The sequence below is a fragment of the Eschscholzia californica genome, unplaced genomic scaffold (genome assembly GCF_041429995.1).
Source record: "Eschscholzia californica isolate CP2 unplaced genomic scaffold, dmEscCali1.0.p SCAF_2, whole genome shotgun sequence".
Lineage (NCBI taxonomy): Eukaryota > Viridiplantae > Streptophyta > Magnoliopsida > Ranunculales > Papaveraceae > Eschscholzia > Eschscholzia californica.
The window spans coordinates 23665008-23684448 of NW_028238309.1; the positions used below are offsets into that span (position 1 = coordinate 23665008).

The window sequence follows — 19441 nt, forward strand, 5'->3', positions numbered from 1 at the left end:
TTAGATCAACAAATTTGTAGATGAGAAGGTGCATGATAATGATCTTGAGATCGTATGATGTATCGTCATAGTTATCGCAACAAAAACATAGAAGAAAATAAGTTGAATATAAGAAAAAAGGTTAATTTCGTTTTGGCCCCCAATTTGTGACCAACTGGCGTTTTAGCCCACAATTGTGTCCGGCAGTTCTTTTTTGCCCCTAATTGTGTCCGACAGTTTGTTTTAGCCCCAAATTTTTGTGAAACTTGCCTATTTTGCCGCGATGGCGTTTTTGTAAAGAGTTAATTCCTATATGGCCCCCTACTTCGTGACCAGCTTCCTTTATGGCCCCCAAATTTCTGTAAATTCAAATATGACCCCCTATTTTCATGGAAATGTCATAACTACCCTTCCCATTAATATATTTTCAAAATAAAATAAAAAACAAAAACCTAAATTCCACCTCACTTCCTTCTCCACCACTCATCTCTCTCCACGTCACCTCTCTCTCCAACTCCCCTCTCTCTCTCTCCAAGTCAGCACTCTCTTCTCCGATGAAGGTTGCTGGCCGGAAAATTTTCCGGCCGGCGACCTTCAAACTTCAAAAAAAAAAAAAAAAAAAATTGTTATTTTTTCACTCATCTCTCTCTCTCTAAAAATTCCGGCGAAGGGAAACCCCCTTCGCCGGAATCTGGTCTGTTCTAGCTTTCTTAGGAGATTTAGTTGCCTTGGATGGAGATTTAGGGGTTTTAGTAGTGATGGGCCTAGAAGGTTACCCTAAATAGGTCACCACCCGCAAGTATACGGGCGTCAAGTGATAATTCCGGTAAGTCCGGTTCGTTCCTCAGAGACTAAGTGAAACCTATTCTAAGACTTGGAAGTAACTCGGTTTTGTTTGAAAATTGGTTTTTGTGGTTTTGGTGATAAAATAATAAAGAACAAAATAATAAAACAAATAATGATACAAGGAACTCAAATGGGGGGAGATGACCTAGGGTGTCTGGAATCCACCAAATAACTCACTTTTAAACACATGAAATCAACTGACTAATTCTCTCGTTTTATAACTCAGAATTTCGGATAATGAACTATCCTAATTCCGGGAGATGTTTTCGATAAAATCGGTTTTTAACTCATGATTGTAATTGTCTTATTTAAAAAAATGAATTTCTAAACTACTATCTATCAATCAATAAGTATGTATCGTCAAAGGATTTAACCTAAGCACGATACATCAAACCTAAAAGCATAGATAGTGAAAAGATAATCGACTTGACAAATTAAACAATTTAAACATTAAATCACATTCAAAGAATTAACCAAATAACTCGTGTTTCTAAAAGGTCGAATATGGTTTCATCATCAACCCTAGATTGAGAGTCTTAGCTAATCATGATCAAAGATTAAAATCAATATGAAGAATAAGAGAAAATGGAAGGAAAACAGAACTTTTCTCACTTATTTTCCACTGGCAGCCAAACGCACCCTTAAGGAGAATAATTTTCTCGTCTTCTCCGAAATACTTTCCCTCTGGGAAAATGATTTTCCAAGTATTTTACTTTATCTCTCTTCTGTTTCTCTCTTTCTACTTTCTGAAAACTCTCTTTCTGAACTCTTCCTTTCTCTCTCTATAACCCTCTGTTTCTTTCTTTCTCTCACAAAAATCAGAAAACAGTAGAAGAAGAAAAAAAGATGATGGACACTGTTAAACCTCTTGATTACAATTTTCTCTATCAATCTCTTTACAACCACTCTCTCTCTATTAATCTCTCTTTTCTCTCACAAAAAAGAAAAGATTACAGAAGATAAAGAAGTTACAATAAAAGATGATGGTGCTCTGTTTCTGTTTCTCTCTCTCTGATTTTTCTGTTAGTTGAGCTTTTTGAGAGGATTCGACCTCCCCAAGATGAGATGATCTTTTCTCTTAACCTCTGTTCTGTTATATAGAAGAATAATACCCCCATCGAATTTCTTAGTAAAATCCTCTTTCTATCTCTGTCTCACCAAATCTCAATCCAGCTCTCTCTCACTAAAATATATTTTGAACAGAGAGAGAAAACCGAATAGCTTTGATCATCTCGAGATATCTTTGATCTTCAATATCAATCACTTCTCCAATCTTTTCTCTAAAATATATTCAGCTCCTTGATTGCTTTTCTGTCAATCTCTAGGATTCGAATTTTCCTCCATGATTTCTTTCTCTTTCAGGTCTCGGTTATCTCTTATGTAAGAGAGGAATAAAAATCAAAATCGAAAAATCAAATCCTCCATGATATCTTTCCATCTATCCTTGATCATCTCTCTTGCCATCTCTGTCTTCAACTTCTCTCTCTAGAATATTTTCTGTTGCCTTCATCAATGAAATCCACCTTTCTTTGGAATGTCGTTTATAAAGAAATTTACTATATTTTACTACTGTAATTATCTTCCAAAATTAATTTGAAGGGATAAGTCATAAGAGGGAAAGATGGTAAGTGATTTACCCATTTGGTATTTGGTTTCACACGTGATAGGTACTGGTGCCAGGTTGGATGGAGTGTATAAGGTGTTGTAGGGACTACCTGGAGTAGGTGCAATACCCTTTAGATCTAACTGAATGACACGCGTGTAGCACAGATCATAGGGACATTCGGGGAGCACCATACTACCTTGTACTGCGCGACATTGAATCAAAGCCACGAATGGATCCCGAAAATAACCATTGCGCCAACCACTATACCGAGAATTTATACCTCTCCAAAGTTTGATCGCCACGTGTCTTTGAACTACTTGGTCAATCACTTTGTTTGACCCAACTTTGACCTGCTCTATTTTGCTCATCCGGACTCCGATTCGACTTCCGTTTTCGCCCACGAGTTCGTCTTGAACTCTAGTTTCATCCGAGTATCAATATTTGCCAAAATTTCCAGAACACCAATACCACCAAATGACCAAAATATCTCTAGATTTGTCTTTCTCCCGTTTTTAACTATTTTTCACATCGAACTCCGTAGAAGACACCTGAGTAAGAGAAACAAGTAAATCATCAGAGTAACTGCTCGAATTGGACTAACTAGGCCAAGTTAAGAGATTCAGATGGGACATTTTCATGTCTCATCAAACATCCCCAAACTTAGATTTTGCTAGTCCTCGAGCAAAACAGAAAAATAAAACTAAACCAATTCACCATTTTCGTAGGGAAACACGATTGCACTTAGCCTGTGCAACAAGCCGTTAAACCTCTAGGTTACCCTAGAGGACGAGTTGTGTCTCGTGAGGGTTTGCAGTGAATATACCCACAAAATTCAGAAATTCCAAAAAAAAATCTAGAAGGGTCCAAATCTAATAAGGACTGAAAAATGTTTATCTGGTCAAATTTTTGAAAGGTAATAGAAACGAAATCTAAGTCGACCAAACCATACGAATGCTAAAAATTCCTTCACTAGTAATCAAGACCCGAAGTGCACGTGACCAGCCAATATGAGCATCATTTCAGTTCTGAACAGACAAGACCTCGATTACTTTCTCAATACATTTCGCCTCGACTGCTGCCTCACGGTCATACACTCAAAAATTAAAGTCACTCATAAATGTTTCACTCAATGTGCGAGTATGAGCATGAAGAAAAACTCAACACATTACAAAAGACAGACTAAAATTTTTGATGAACGACTGATCTCATAGGAAAGAAACAACCACTAATACGGAATGGGGAAGCTAACCAACTCTTCTCACCTGATCAACTGTCTAACAATGTTTCCTAGAGGTCAATAGATGCTACGGATGAACTAGAACTCCTGAGAACTCGACGTCTTCAAATCTTCAAGAATTTCTTTGGGATAAACACAAACAAATTAACACTTTTTTCTTTTCTTTTTTTTTTTTTTTTTTCTTTTTTTCCTTTTTTTTTTTTTTTTTTTTTTTTGTGTACTTTTCTGGTAATCAAACTCAAATACACAAAGAACTTTCTTGACACTTTCCTTGGTTATAATGCCTTATTCTCAGGGTTCTAAATAATGTTAGAGTCCCTATCTTCCTCTAGTTGACACTGTTTTCAAGTTTCCAGACTACAAGAGAAAGGTTTACTTCCTGATGACATCCCTAGTGGTTGTAAAATTCGAACTCAAGAGATCAACTGAGCTCTAATGAATGTTGCGAGGTTGAGTAGCTCTTCATTCTACTCAGAATTAGCTCAGAAGAGATCACTCAAAACAACAAGAAAGGCTCAGAATCTCACATAGGTTAAGTCTCCACTAATGATCGATTAAGTTCTCTCAGAAAAGTCACTCTTCACCTATCTAACACTCACATGGCTAGTGCACAGACAACCTCAAGACTCAAAATGCGTGGAAAAACCTTTAGCAAACAGACAGCTCGATCAACTAGACTCTATGACCATTAACAAGCAAAAACACTAGACTCACATTTTCAATCCAAAAATTAAAAATTTTGAACCCTTTTGAATTTTTTTGAAACAAGGACTTAACAAAAAATTCATTCCCCTATCCCCAAACTTAAACCGAACATTGTCCTCAATGTTCTGAAGACTATGCAAAAAATAACAGGGTGAAGGGAAAGATATTACCTGATTCCAACGTCCTAACAGTGGGTTGCCTCCCAGAAAGCGCTAAGTTTAACGTCTTCAGCCAGACGAAACAGATGGTTCAAAAAAATAGAAAAGATTTAACCTACTGGATTACAGATATGTGATTAACTGTAAACCAATATTCGATACATCTGTGGGTCCACCCAAAACACAAAGTTTTCAGTGAACGATAGTCTCACATTTTTGTGAATTGCAGAGAGTGCATGTGAGACTATCAAAGAAGAGGGGCAATCCCCAAACTTAGTGGATGCACAGTCCACTAAGTAACTATAAATACTCGGACCAATGACTAGAGAGTCATCAAAAGGATCGACATAACAATGAAGGGCCAATATATCCGTCGAAGGCAGAAAGTCATCTGCAAGCTTAGTGGATAGAATGTCCACTATTTCCATAGACGTTTTCGAGGAGACGTCTGAATTGTCCCAAAAGGGATCAACAACCGAGTCTGAGGCCATGTGAAAGGTCAAACTAGACTCTAAGGGTAAGGCAATATGCTCGGGGACCAAGTCGAGGTCCATGGTTTCCTTAGGTAAACAGTCTGACAAACTATCTAACATGTCTTTACTGTCATCAATGTCCTCAAATACATCTGGAGTCTCGCAGTCATTCATAATATCATGCCTTCCTAGAATTTCATCTAAGGCTGACTCCTTACAAATCTCAAATGTCGGAAAGTTCAGAATAGTGTCATTCCCAAACTTGCTCATAGCGCCGTCAATCTGGATATCAACGTCTAATACAGTCCTATCATGGTGAGATGACATAGGTGGAGGAAGCAAGACAACAAGGTCATCAGACCTTTCAGGCTCTAGGATATTATCAGTAAATTCATCGACATTTAACTTAGTACTAGGGTTAGACGTATTAACCTCGTCATCGTACCTAGTACCTTCCTGAGTTTGGGGTGGTGAACCCCCTTCCTCGTCGGCGAATAACTGTGACTTAAACATTTTCATCTGTTGAGCCAAGGACTCAGTATCCTGCTGCATTTGAGTCGCAAATTGTGACATAATCTCAATAAGACGACTCTCGGACTCTGATCGAGATCTATCTTCAAGAGTCTCCTCGTAATAAGGTTCGCTAGTGTAATTAAACGTAGACTCTTGATAATAACTTCCTCCGTACATATTAGGATCATACCTGTCTCTAAAGTCATTGGTCTCAGAATAGTGTGGACAATAAGGTCTCTCATATATATTTGGCGTCGGACCATATCCATCGCTAATCGGACCATCTCTACACATTTGTTGATAATCTCCTAATGTCATATGAGATTGATCAGGCTCATATGGTCTACTCCACTCACTAATCGGACTGTTTCTAGACATTCGTTTATAATCCTGAAATGTCATACCCGGTCGGTTAGGCTCGTCTCTACACATCTGTTGGTACTCTCCTAGGGTCATACCAGTTCGGTTAGGCTCAACTAGCCTATTTCCCTCGTTAAGTCGTTGACAATCTCTTAGAGTCGTACCACGTTGGTTAAGCCAGTCTTTACGCAACTGTTGGTATTCTCTTAAGGTTATATCAGTTCGGTTGATGACGGGTCCCTTTAGATCAAGGTCATCATCATCAACAGGGTACGTCCAACCATTAGAAAAATGCGCCATGATGATCAGGCACGGTCACAAGATGGGAATTGACACTTGCAAAAACTACACTCGATTCCTTTTTATTGGTCTTTTTTTTTTTTTTTTTTTTTTTTTTTTTTTTTTTTAAACACGAAAAACCGAGGAAGCACTACGAAGATCTTATGAAAAGTACCCACTAACAGGGGATTCGTGGGTGATTAGAGAAAGTTACCTCCCGTTCGAGACGGGCGACGACCTTTGAGGACGACCCGGGCCACTCTTCCCTCAAGTGTTCGAACCCGAGGCTTCGTTGGATTTTCGGTTACAATTTATAAAAGCCCTCCAATTTAGGGTCAAAACAAAAGAAAGTACTAAAAAGTCTAAGTCTCTCTCTCACCAAAATAAATACAAAAAAATAAAAATAAAAACAGTAAATTTCTTCTTTTGAGGTCCTCCTCCTTGTTGCGCCTCCTCTTCAGCTCCTTAGTGTTCTGCACACCAAAAACAGAGAAGCAAGTCAAAGCATCCAAAATTCAAAACTTACCAAAAATAAAAACTTTCCAAAATTAGAATAAATTTAGAACATAGTCCCCGGCAGCGGCGTCAAGTGATAATTCCGGTAAGACCGGTTCGTTCCTCAGAGACTAAGTGAAACCTATTCTAACACTTGGAAGTAAGACGGTTTTGGTTTTATGATTTTGGTGATAAAATACTAAAGTACTAAAACAAATAAAATAAATGAACTCAAATTGGGGAGAAGTCTAGGATTTTGGAATCCACTCTATAAAATCACTTTTTGGAACAAATACTTAAAATGATTAATTCTCTTTTCCTATAACTCAGAATTTCGGTTAATGAACTAACCTAATTCCTGGGGATGTTTTTGTTAAAACCGATAAATCATAACAATGTAATTGTATTTATTTTGAAAAACAAACCTCTAAACTATTATCTATCAAGTGATAAGTATACACCATCAAAGGATTTAACCTAAGCATGATGTATCAAACCTAAAAGTATAGATAATGAATAGAAAAACTATTTAACAAACTAAAACAAATTAAACCATGAAGCATAATAAAGAATAATCAATCAAAGATATATCTCTAAAAGATCAAAAATGAGTTTCATCGTAAAATCCTAGATGAGAGATTTAGCTATTCATGATCAAAACAAATATGACAAATAAGAGAAGAAAGGGAAGAACAACTAAACTTCTTTTTGCATATTTTCTGTCTGGCAGCCAAACGCTTCTCTGGAGAAAATAATTTTCCAGCGTCAATGGAAAATGATTTTCCAGCAACACTTCTTGACCAAACGCGGTCTTCTTCTCCAACAAAATCTCCCTCTCTCTCTACTGTTTCTCTCTCTGTTTCTATTTCAATTTGAATCAGCTAACACATGGAAATTGAAATTGAAGATTGTATTATATAAAGAATTAAATTACAATCCTCTCTCTCTATATACAAATCACTCTCACTCTCTGTTTGTGTTTCTCAATTTCTACTCTGTTAGTACTCTCTCTCACAAAAAGAACTACACAAGCAGAAGAAAAGAAGATAGATGATTCTCTCTCTAATATTTCTGTTTAATTTGAGCTCCAGAGAGGACCCCCAAAGATGAGATGATCTTTTCTCTTAACCTCTGTTCTGTTATATAGAAGAATAATACCCCCATCGAATTTCTTAGTAAAATCCTCTTTCTATCTCTGTCTCACCAAATCTCAATCCAGCTCTCTCTCACTAAAATATATTTTGAACAGAGAGAGAAAACCGAATAGCTTTGATCATCTCGAGATATCTTTGATCTTCAATATCAATCACTTCTCCAATCTTTTCTCTAAAATATATTCAGCTCCTTGATTGCTTTTCTGTCAATCTCTAGGATTCGAATTTTCCTCCATGATTTCTTTCTCTTTCAGGTCTCGGTTATCTCTTATGTAAGAGAGGAATAAAAATCAAAATCGAAAAATCAAATCCTCCATGATATCTTTCCATCTATCCTTGATCATCTCTCTTGCCATCTCTGTCTTCAACTTCTCTCTCTAGAATATTTTCTGTTGCCTTCATCAATGAAATCCACCTTTCTTTGGAATGTCGTTTATAAAGAAATTTACTATATTTTACTACTGTAATTATCTTCCAAAATTAATTTGAAGGGATAAGTCATAAGAGGGAAAGATGGTAAGTGATTTACCCATTTGGTATTTGGTTTCACACGTGATAGGTACTGGTGCCAGGTTGGATGGAGTGTATAAGGTGTTGTAGGGACTACCTGGAGTAGGTGCAATACCCTTTAGATCTAACTGAATGACACGCGTGTAGCACATATCATAGGGACATTCGGGGAGCACCATACTACCTTGTACTGCGCGACATTGAATCAAAGCCACGAATGGATCCCGAAAATAACCATTGCGCCAACCACTATACCGAGAATTTATACCTCTCCAAAGTTTGATCGCCACGTGTCTTTGAACTACTTGGTCAATCACTTTGTTTGACCCAACTTTGACCTGCTCTATTTTGCTCATCCGGACTCCGATTCGACTTCCGTTTTCGCCCACGAGTTCGTCTTGAACTCTAGTTTCATCCGAGTATCAATATTTGCCAAAATTTCCAGAACACCAATACCACCAAATGACCAAAATATCTCTAGATTTGTCTTTCTCCCGTTTTTAACTATTTTTCACATAGAACTCCGTAGAAGACACCTGAGTAAGAGAAACAAGTAAATCATCAGAGTAACTGCTCGAATTGGACTAACTAGGCCAAGTTAAGAGATTCAGATGGGACATTTTCATGTCTCATCAAGTAGCTGCTTTTTCTGTTGCTTTCTCTAATTTCTTGGGTAAGAGAGTAGGGTTTATGTTTGGAAGAACACCTCCATGAGCAATGGTTACACCAGCTAGAAGTTTTTCAAGTTCTTCATCATCTCTTACTGCTAATAATACATGTCATCGTATTATTCTATTCTTCTTGTTGTCTCTTGCTGCATTTCCTGCCAACTCCAATACCTAAAAAAACCCCAAATCAATTGAATAACCCATTTCAATATTCATATCAAAATCAATCAAGGATCTTACTGGAAATAACCAAATTAGGGTTTCCACAATGAGTTTTCAGAAGCTCAATTTCACTAGTTTTACAAGGATCTTCATTAGTTTAAAGGAATTAATGATTAGATCAATTAATCAACTCAACTTCTTGCTCATGATTTACAATTAAAGTATATTGAAAAGGTCAAACCCACACTAGAAAACTCCATTCTGAAATGAAAATTTCTTGCAGATAGTAGTAGTCAGAATTAGCGGGAAATCTAACCTAATTATAACTTCTGATAAGATTAAACAAATTAAACGCTCAAATCAATTCAGATAGGATAAGAACAGAACATAATTCACAAATGAAAACCCTACAAATTAACTCCCTAAAAAGTGATGGTAAATAAAGGAAATGAAGAAAACGAACCTCAGCTGCGAGATACTCAAGAACAGCAGCAAGATAAACAGGAGCACCACTTCTGACACGCTGAGAGTAACATCCTTTCTTCAAATACCTTCCGATTCTACCCACAGGAAACTGTAAACTAGCTTTAACTGAACGAGAAACCGATTTCTTCTTTGGTCCACCTCCCTTTCTTCCTCCGATTTCAACAGACCAGATTCCGGCGAACGGAAACCCCCTTCGTTGGAATTTTTTGAGAGAGAGAGAGATGACTGAAAAAAAAAAAATTAAGTTTGAAGGTCGCCGGCCGGAAAATTTTCCGACCGGCAACCTTCATCGGAGAAGAGAGTGCTGACTTGGAGAGAGAGAGAGAGGTAAGTTGGAGAGAGAGGTGACGTGGAGAGAGATGAGTGGTGGGGAAGGAAGTGAGGTGGAATTTAGGTTTTTGTTTTTAATTTTATTTTGAAAATATATTAATGGGAAGGGTAGTTATGACATTTCCATGAAAATAGGGGGTCATATTTGAAGATACAGAAATTTGGGGGCCATAAAGGAAGCTGGTCACAAAGTAGGGGGCCATATAGGAATTAACTCTTTTGTAAATTTCTTTTTCAATCTTTTTATCTCCTTATTTGTTTTTATTCTTTTATTTCTGTATATTCCCTCTTCCTTTCTCTGAACTCTTTCGTTCTCTCTAAAAGATTCAAATCGAAAAATCACTGTCTTGATTTGTTTTACACAGTTATTCTCTAAGAGATTCAAATCTAGAAATTTCTTTTCAAATCTTATTATTCATTCTTTGATTTCTTCGACATGGTGACCAATCTGATCTAGATCGAGAAATCTGCATCTCTACCTTCATTCAAAAGGATTCAACATCGATTAGGAATTGGTTCTTACTTGCGAAGTCTTTATGATCATGATTTTGCTTCTAAAACTCGTTTCTTTTCTTTTGTCTGGTTTAGGGGGATTTATTTCGACCGTTGAGTTTGAATTGAACGTGGTAAGGAACAATTTTAGAAACTAAAACCCCTAATTTCACACAGTTAGGTTAAGACACTTCCAAGGAGTTCTATTTTTTTTTTTCAGAAATCAACGACCCAGTTAGGTAAGACACTTCGCAGGAGTTTTTTTTTTTGTGAGAAATCAACAACTATCTACGTTAGTCGTTACAAAGCATTGATACATCATGAAAGTGTGATAAGCACGATAATCGCCTAAGTTAAACTTATAATGAAAATGATCTAAAGCTCAACAACAATAAAGAAGCTTAAAGCTCGACAAATTTATTACATTATTTATACTTTTAATAACCCAAGTTGTCAACACCTGGTTGCCCAAGTGGTTCAAAGTGTTGACATAAACTCCAATAGTCCCTGGAGGTCTCTTCTTCGATCCCCAGAAGAGACCTCTTTTATGATTTTGGGTTTTACGCCTCTTTTATTATAAGTTTAAGGGTTACTTTCAAATGGCACCCAATTTTGTGACCCCCTTTTTTCCGTTATCTTTAACTTTCCGTTATTCTCTCTCCTCCATATAGTTTTCAATTTTTCAAATTCAACAATTGACAACAAATGTTATACTCATTTCGTCCCACTTTGTTTGACCCTTTGGAGAATTCAACTTATTATATAAACCTTATCTATTGTTGAAAAATGATAATATTTTCCTAAACTACCCCCATTTAATTTAGAGTATTTCCTTAAATATGACATCAGAAGTGTAGAACAAATTAGATACTTTGACTTGCCCAATCCCTAACTAATGAATCAATTACATTTGACATGTCAGATGCAAAAATAGAAGTGAGTTTGATATATGTCGTTCAAAATGTATACAATTCAATTAAGTCTGATTTAAGTTGAGTAAATAATATGGAGGAAGTTTTTTTACGAATCAAATGCTTGGCCTGTGATCATTGAGAAGTAAGATCATTGATCTTAAAAAATGACTTAATCTTTTTTATGGCATAAACCAAAGGTTTTAACATCTAACTGTTACAACATGACACGTGATTGAGTTCCTAAGCATACATTTAAAATAGAATCTTGGTGAGAAACATTCAGTACCTCGGAAGTAGATACGTACATAACCATTTGCATTTGATTTTTCGAGATATAAGGAAAATTGAAATTTTGCACTACATCATTTAGAAATGCATCGAGGAATATCACGTTTGAATTTGTTGTTACCCCAATCTAGAGAATGACCTGTTATGATCGTGTAAAACAAATAATTATAAAGACTTTTTTATGAAGGTAATCATGTTGATAAAGTAAAATTTTATGTTCGAAGTATCAAATTTACATATTTACAATTATAAGATTACTACTTAATCTCTAAATGAATTAGAAAATTACAAAAGTTAATATTCAAATCGAGAAAGTCGGCAAAAATATTGCATAAGATAACGACAGTTGTAACCTGAAAAACGAAAAAATCAAGTAAGAATGACTTAAACAAAAAAAAGGGTTATTTCCCAAATGGCCCCCAACTTTGTGACCAGCTTCGTGCCTAGCCCCCTACTTTATCAATAATTCTCATATGGCCCCCTTTTTCAGTTACCGTTAACTTTCCGTTAACCATTCCTCATTTATCTCTCCTCCCTCTCATCGCCTCTCTCTGCCACCTCATCGTCTTATCCGGCAAGATCGCCGGCCGGCGACCTTCAAACTTTTAAAAATGTTTTTTTTTAATTTTTTCTCTCCTCTCTTTCTCTCTCTAAATTTTTTTTTCTCACCTTTCTTTCTCTCTCTAGATCTGGTTTAAGAACCACATCTAGAGAGAGAAAGAAAGGTGAGAAAAAAGGGAAAAAAATTTTTAGAGAGATAAAATAATTTTAAAAAAAAACTTTTTTAAAAGTTTGAAGGTCGCCGGCCGGAAAATTGGTCGGCCGGCGACCTTGCCGGAGAAGACGATGAGGTGGCGAGACGATTAGGTGGCAGAGAGAGGCGATGAGATGGAGGAGAGATAAATGATGACTGGTTAACGAAAAGTTAACGGTAACTGAAAAAGGGGGTCATATGGGAATTCTTGATAAGCAGGGGGCTAGGCAGGAGCTGGTCACAAAGTTGGGGGTCATTTGGGAAATAACCCAAAAAAAACAGAATAACAATGATGATTTAAACAAATAATAATAATGATTTAAACAAATTAACAAAAAAGGTAAGTGCTTACCAAGTTCAGAATCTTCATATCAGCAAATTTGTAGATGAGAAGATGCATGATCATGATCTTGAGATCGTATGATGTATCGTCATGGTTATCGCAACAAAAACATAGAAGAAAATAAGTTGAATATAAGAAAAAAGAGAAGAAAATAGAGATTCGAAGTTAAAATTCAAAGAAACAGAGAAGAAAATATAGATTGGAAGTTAAAATACAAATAAACAGAAAAAAGATAATAGAGATTCGAAGTTAAAATAGAAATAAACAAAGAAGATAATAGAGATTGAAAGAAAATCTCTTACCGAGTTTAGATCTCAAGATGAGTAGATCGAACAAAAAGAAGAGAAGATGAGTATATCTTACCGAGTTGATCGAACGGTTGAAGACTTGAGGGTTGAAGATCAGGGTTGAAGCCGAAAGGTTAAAGTGGGTTGAACTTGAAGAATGAAATCTTGAAGATAAGTTTAAAACTTAAAGACTAAAGATTAGGGATTTAGGGTTCTTCAGCCGCTCATCTAGATCTAGGATTAGGAATTTGGGAATAGAAAGAGAAGAGGTCAGGAGATGGATAAAATGATTTTAGGTTTTCTTTTTTTATTTATATACTAAGTCATTTACAAATCTAACGGTTCAAATGTAACCCTAAGAAATCTAAGGGTCAGTAATCTTTTAGACTAGGGGCGGGTAATCCGGACGGACGGAAGGACCTTCTCTTAAGTGGACTGGCACGGGCGGACCTCCAGGTAGACCCTCATGTCCGTGACCGCCGATAGAGCCTTATTGGTCGGACGGGCCTTGTCCGATTCCGTCACAGACGGTCGCGGTCCCTTGCGAGCGTGGGCGGACGCGGGCGGACGCGGGCGGATCCGTGCTTCCGACCCATATTCCAAACCCTAATCATGACCCACTTGTTTAGAAAATCATAACCCATTATTCGTTTCCTGGATTAACTTAAAAAACATCGGATTATTTGTCAAATCTTGTACAGAACTAAATAACTTATTTAAACGATACAATTTTATAGAGTGGGTATTATGATGAACTTGGAAAAACTTATTTAGACAGTGACTTTCAGTTATACCCAACAAGTACTGTGGGGATACTAACTTTATGGACATCTACTAATTTCCTATTTTTGTTAATAGAGATGGGGATACTGCAATTTCAGATCTAATTGGCTTTACCCGTAGGTTATTTAGGTTTTCATTTTTATATTGAAATAGGGGTAGTTTTAGAGAAGCCTCGTATCATACTTACCATCCCACCAATATTACCACATGTTTTGCTACATCAACAGCCAAAATCCCCCATAGTAGAGAGACCTGGTGTTAGAACAATGGTTTCCTCACATCAGCTAGAAAATTACTACTTCAGGAAGGAGTTGGGACCCACAAAAGGAAATACACATCCCTTTCCTTAGTAATTAATGTTACAAAAGAAAGAGGAAGATGAGAATGAGAGACTCCATTTACCACTAACGAGAATACTTTTAAAGAGAGAAACATAGTAGATTTTTAGAGAGAGAAAGTGTGATTAGTTAAATATGTTGGAGTTTTGAGATTTTTTCTTTCACTCAAAAGATTCAACTTTGGATGGGGTGCGCGTAAGTTAGTGAGAGTTTAAGAGAAAAAAGAAAAAGGGAAGGATTGATGCATGTTGACAAAGGTATTCTTGGAAGAGATATGTTAAGTACTTTAACATTGTTTAAATGGAGTTAGAAAAAAGAGGGCTAATTTTGAATTTGCAAAAAAGAAGGGGTAAAAAAGGAAGCTGGTCATAAAAGATGGGGCCAAAAAGGAGATAACTCAATATAATATTTGAAGTGTAGAACAAATTAGATCTTTTTATCGGTATTGAAACTAAAGAGTAGTTTTGGAAGTGTCATAATGTTAATATTAAAATGAATGTTACAAAAGAAAAGTGTACAGAAATATTTAGGACATCCTTAAATGGAATAACACCTAAACAAAATGGGATGAAGGGAGTAAGTGAATGGGATGGTGGGAGTAAGTGAATGGGATGGTGGGAGTAAGTGACAAACTTTCTCCCCAAATGACTGTAGGTAGAAAGAGAATATCAACAACAATAATCTCATTATCCAGATTAAGATCTCCAAACTTCTATCTTTCTCTTTCTCTCTCTCCCCGTAAAGCTTAAGAAGTTTTCCTCAATGACATCATGGTTCATGACCTGTCTTCTGCACTAAATGGTTTCTTTTACTTATGGTTCTCTTACGATAGTACTTTAGCTCCATGAGATCCCTATTCTTGGTCATGGAAAAGACACAATTACTAAATTTTTGGGTTCAACGCCTCATGATCAACTCTTCCTTCAAACTGAGATTCTTTTGTAGGAGTACTCCATTATACAATTGGATATTTTATTCATGGTTTTTGTTAAAGATAAAAATATTAGTTTTTTTTTTCATTCTAGGATGTAATTTTGTTCATTTTTTAGCTGCACATTGGAGGATTTACTTTGAGATTATTCTAGGATGTGGTTGTTCTAGGATTTTCTTCTTGTACACACTTGGTGATAGACAGACATATGATAAATTTTTAAGAGAGGTTCGAGTTGACGAATTTGATTAAATTTTCAAGCATATTTATAAGTTGGGTTGACACAATTGCTAAATATTGGATTTTGCGTTCATAAAAATTGAGTTTGGGTTGTGTGTTGATAAAAAGTTGGGAAATTGGGTAGAATGACCTTTATTATGTGCAGTACATGATAAAATGTCCTATACATTCATTCCAAAACGTATACTACTAGACATAACCCGTTCCTCCGGCACGACTGATTAGATCTTAATACAAAAAATTCTTACAAATAAAAATTTAAATGGATTGGAAAGAGTCGAGGGAAAATTTTACAAATAAAAATAAAAATTGGTTAGAAAGAGTCGAGGAAAATTGTACAATGAGATAACTATGAAACTAAAGAGTTAAAGCAAGAAACAAAAGAAAGATGGACAAATTCTTTGCGTATTAAGAAAACATAAAAATCAAATTTATAGAAAAATCATATGGAATACATCAATCATGGTGCGGATGTAAGTGTTTTCTGATTTTGATAAAGACATTACATTAAGTCAAATTAAGACAATAAGTCAAATAATACAACCACAATAACAAATACTTCTACAATTTAGTTTCATTTCTCTCGTATAATTTTTTCAATAACCCGTGACTGCTGGTTGGTTCCCGTCGGAGAACCCAAGACATATTTTTCATCATTACTACACATATTAGGTTTGTTCTCTATATTTTTATGATTTAGTGATTAGGAAAACAAGGTTCTGGAGAAGAAGAGGAAGAAAAGAAGAAACACTTAGAAGGACTTTAGGGTTTAGATCCCTAGAAATTTTTTGTCTAAGTTTATAATATTTTTCTAAATTTTTTTATGTTATTTTTCTTTATTCTCCAAAGTCGTGGCTATTTTTCTTTCGGGGGATGAGTTTTAGGTCCAAAATCTCAGGGTCAATGGGTTTAGAATCCAAAGATAATACTAAATAGAAAATAAATCCACTAGGATTAACTTACATATATAGCCTCTGTTTTCTTTACTACTACTTAACCTATCCAAGGTTAAATAAAATTACCCATATTAGAAGGTATAAATAACCTTTTCAGTTTCATGAAAATAGTTCTTGAATAAGAAGTTTCTATCCCTACAAAAAGTTGTCTTTTCCTTTTAAAGGAATGGTTCCCTAATCTTTTGACTAACAAAAAATTGACCATAACTCTCCCTTCTTCAGTTCACCGAGATAAAACCTAAAGAAATTGCAGAGAAAATTCATCAATACTTTTTAGTCTTCACCTCAAGAAAACAAGAAGAACATGGTGCGCAATAGATTATAGATCTCTTTTTACCATATTCTCGTTTTTATTTTCACGATAGATTATTGCACCACGCATGGTTTTGTTGTTCTTATTCCTAAAGCTAGGATATCAATCTTTTTCTTACAAAAATTCTTAAGATCTTGTCCCATTGTTTCTCTCTCTACAATCTTGTTTTCTCTAGAAAATTTGCATGAAAATTACTTATACATTTTGCAAACTTTTTGAATATTTTCATAGCATTTTCTTGATTCTAACAACATATTTACGTTTTATAATTTTCCGACTTACCAAAAAAAATCATTTACATTTTGTAATTTTGAATGAGCGAGTTTCTTTGCAGTCGGAAACACCCTCAAATTTCTTGTAGCACTTTGTTGATTTTGCATAAATTGTGAAAATTTTACCAATATTTTCTGAACTCATAACAAAAAATAATATATTTTACAAATATAACATCGTTACTCTCAAAATGACTTTATCGACAGCTGTACAGATTTTCTGTGAAGTTTTACATTTCGATTCTTTTACGTTTTTTTAGTTTATCATGTCATGAATTACAAGAACTTGCTTGAACACTAATATATTGTACAAAGTTATAGGCAAGATTGTGGTTGTATGTGATTTTGCACGTGGATGAACTTGTGGTCGAAGCTAACTATAAGCCTTTTTCACACGCGATGTTAGCCAAAGATTTATCAATGCAATCGCGATAGGGTGAGGGTTGAATTAACTTGGATGTTCCTGGATGAATTGAAGGATAAATGGAAAAAAAAACTTGAAGTTATTAGTTCTTGTAATGAATTATATTGTAATTGATTATGTTTTAATGGGTTTCTCTTAATTTTAATTACTCTAAGTTTTAGTACAAATATCGTCAAAGACGTGAAAAATGTTGAGAGTTAATGGAAATGCTAGAAGATATTGCAGGAATGCTACAAATACCACAACGATATCGACAATTTTCTTTGTTTATCCAACTAGTTTATGTTTGTAAAAATATGATTGATTTTTCAAAGTTTAGAAGATGTTGGTAGAGTTGCCAAAATTTATAACAAAAAAATCAAAGAAATGCTAGAAAAAAATTTGTGTAAAGTTTTTAACAAAGCATATGATGTTGTTCAAATCAATAAAATGTTACAAAAATAATGAAAATTTCAGCAGAATATATATTAGTTTACATGCGTATTTTAGATGAAAACAAGATTGAATTTTTTCTAAGATACAATTGGATTGTTAAAATCAGTAAAATGCCTGAAAGAATTTGAAAATTTTGTTAATCTAAACTAAGTAACTTAATAAACATGTTATCCCTAAGTGTGTTGTTGGAATCAATAAAATGCTAGATAAATCATCAAACTTTTGTTCACTTGCTCTAAAACATATGTTATATATAAGCATAAAGAAAATTCTAAAAAAAAAGTTTAAAATGTTGTTCTTCTAATTTAAGTAATACAGGATAATAAGGAAATGCTAAAGAAATGTTAAAAATTTAGTTAACATAATGTAAGTAAGTCAGAAAACATTTGATACGTTATTATGTTGTTGTTAGGCCGATTCATCACATAAGTTGTTTTGAAAACATAGAAGTATTTTCTAGTGTAAGTATATAATTGTGTTTTTAAAACCAGTAAAATGCTAGAAAAAAATTCAAATTTCTGTTATATCTAAGAATGTCGTTAGGATCAATAAGATGCTAGAAAAATAATCGAACTTTTATTCTTTTACTCTAACTAATTCAACGTATGGCACACATATTATGCTAATAGAATTAATAGAATGTTAGAAAAATACTGAAAATGTCAGAAAAATAAATATCAGTTTACATTATATTTTTTATGACAAGAAGATTGCGGTGATGGGAAGTTCAACTTCTTTTCTTACGAAAAAAAAATGATAAAAATGTTACAATTAAGTATGTTGTTAGAACTAAATAAATGTTTTAAGAAGTTTCGAAATTTAATCTACATATATATAATTTTCAAGACAAAATAATTTGTAGAGATAAAAATATTGTAAGACCATAGAGAGAGAGAATGAAATCTCATTTTTTAGGACAAAAACTACTGATTTGGTATGTTGGTCTTGACAACTATAAATTTTGGAAATAAATATTGAGAATGAATTTCTTAACTCAACCACAAGAAACCTTTGGTTTACTTTGAGTTAGAATATATTTACAAAAGGGCAATAATTGGAGAAATAACTGACTTGATGCATGGGGCCCACCAAAAAGTGAATTTTTAGACTTATTTTACATTTTCTGTTTATTTTGGTTTTATATTATTTATTGATTTAGGAGTGGATATATGACTAATTACCCCCCCTATTTTTGGATTTTAGACTCAAAGATCCTTTTTCTTTTACCCTTTCAAATTTTGCATCGATATATTTTTGGGTTATTTCCCAAATGACCCCCAACTTTATGACCGGTTTCCTGCCTAGCCCCCTACTTTATCGAAAATACCCAGATGGCCCCCTTTTCCAGTAACCGTCATCATTCCGTTAACTAGTCATCACTTCTCTTTCTTCCATCTCATCACCTCTCTCTGCCACCTCATCTTCTCGCCACCTCATCGTTTTCGCCGGCGACGGTCGCCGACGGTCAATTTTTCGCCCGGTGACCTTCAAACATTTAAAAATATATATATTCTCTCTCTTGTTCTTCCTCTCTCTCTCTCTCTAACTAATTTCTCGCTCTCCAATCTCTCGAAAATCAATTTTCTTCTTTCTGGTAACCAATTCTTACTCGTGATTCTATTAACGCCATATACTTAGCAATCTCTCTCTCTAGAAATATATATATGAATCAAAATAAAATCAAAGTTGGAGAAGACGAAATGGAGAAGA

At 34.9% G+C, this 19441-nt stretch overlaps 1 pseudogene; it reads right to left on the reverse strand.

The window, feature by feature from the left end:
- Positions 1 to 631: 631 nt before the first annotated feature.
- Positions 632 to 19089, reverse strand: LOC147557034 (putative histone H2A.4; annotated as a pseudogene).
- Positions 19090 to 19441: the final 352 nt, after the last annotated feature.